At 41.7% G+C, this 894-nt stretch overlaps 1 non-coding gene across 1 annotated transcript; it reads right to left on the reverse strand.

Annotated features, from left to right (window-relative positions):
* Positions 1–232: 232 nt before the first annotated feature.
* Positions 233–325, reverse strand: LOC111673006 (small nucleolar RNA SNORD14). Its single transcript, XR_002762056.1, has one exon. It is a non-coding gene; the product is annotated as a small nucleolar RNA SNORD14 (small nucleolar RNA).
* Between the last annotated feature and the right edge of the window lie 569 nt (positions 326–894).

An 894-nucleotide genomic window follows, 5' to 3' on the forward strand; every position in this document is an offset into this window, starting at 1 on the left:
AGGCATCATCACAGCGACCAGGACTTCAGAGAACAGATGTATATTATCATAAAATACACGTACCAGGTTCACAAGCTTTGACCGTCACGAGCGATCACGATCCTGTTGATTCATCTCTGATGGACACGACAGCGCCGCCACAGAGACGTTCACCCTGAAAGTGAAATGGAGTCAGAGTTAGTTCTGAAAGCAAAGAGGCGTTAAAAAGGGACAAGTAGGACTTTTTATCATTTCGCTCAGACATCCAAGGAAGGATTGGACCGTCATTGGTCTGTCGACCTCTGGTGGAAACTACGAATGGCAGGAAATAATGTCATCACAGCGAAAACAGCTTTGGAATTAGAGCTGAAAAAAGACCTGGTTGATAAAACAACAGCCAACTGGCAACTATTTTGATGATGAATTAAATGACTGAAATGTGAGGGTTAGTTGATTCTCTACTTGAATATTTTAGGATTTTGGACTGCTAGTCACACAAAACAAGACATTTCTGTTCACTTTCAATGGAGCAAACCAAACATCAATTGATCCATAAAAGATTAGCAGACCAACTGAGCAGAAAAGCAGCCTTGAAACTTATTAAAAACACACTATTACCCACAATAACCCAACTCAGTAAACAGAACTTCTCACCTCTCCCCAGGTTCGGTGGAGCCGACGCATTTCTGCTTCTCGCTCTTGAGGACTCAGTCCTGTCATCCATCTTGTCTGCGATGGTCATTCTCCGCGGTGTTCGATGTACAGTGTAAACCTGTTGACAGATATACAGCATTAGAAATTCAGTGCACAACAAAGGACATGGAAGTACCTGTACATCATGTGGCTTATTTCATACGTTTAGATAAGGATGGCAGTTTCCTTTTCTAATTGTTATTATCAATACTTTTAGCAGCA

Source organism: Seriola lalandi, unplaced genomic scaffold (genome assembly GCF_002814215.2).
Source record: "Seriola lalandi dorsalis isolate HSWRI2012SDOR001 ecotype SW California unplaced genomic scaffold, Sedor1 jcf7180002054907, whole genome shotgun sequence".
Lineage (NCBI taxonomy): Eukaryota > Metazoa > Chordata > Actinopteri > Carangiformes > Carangidae > Seriola > Seriola lalandi.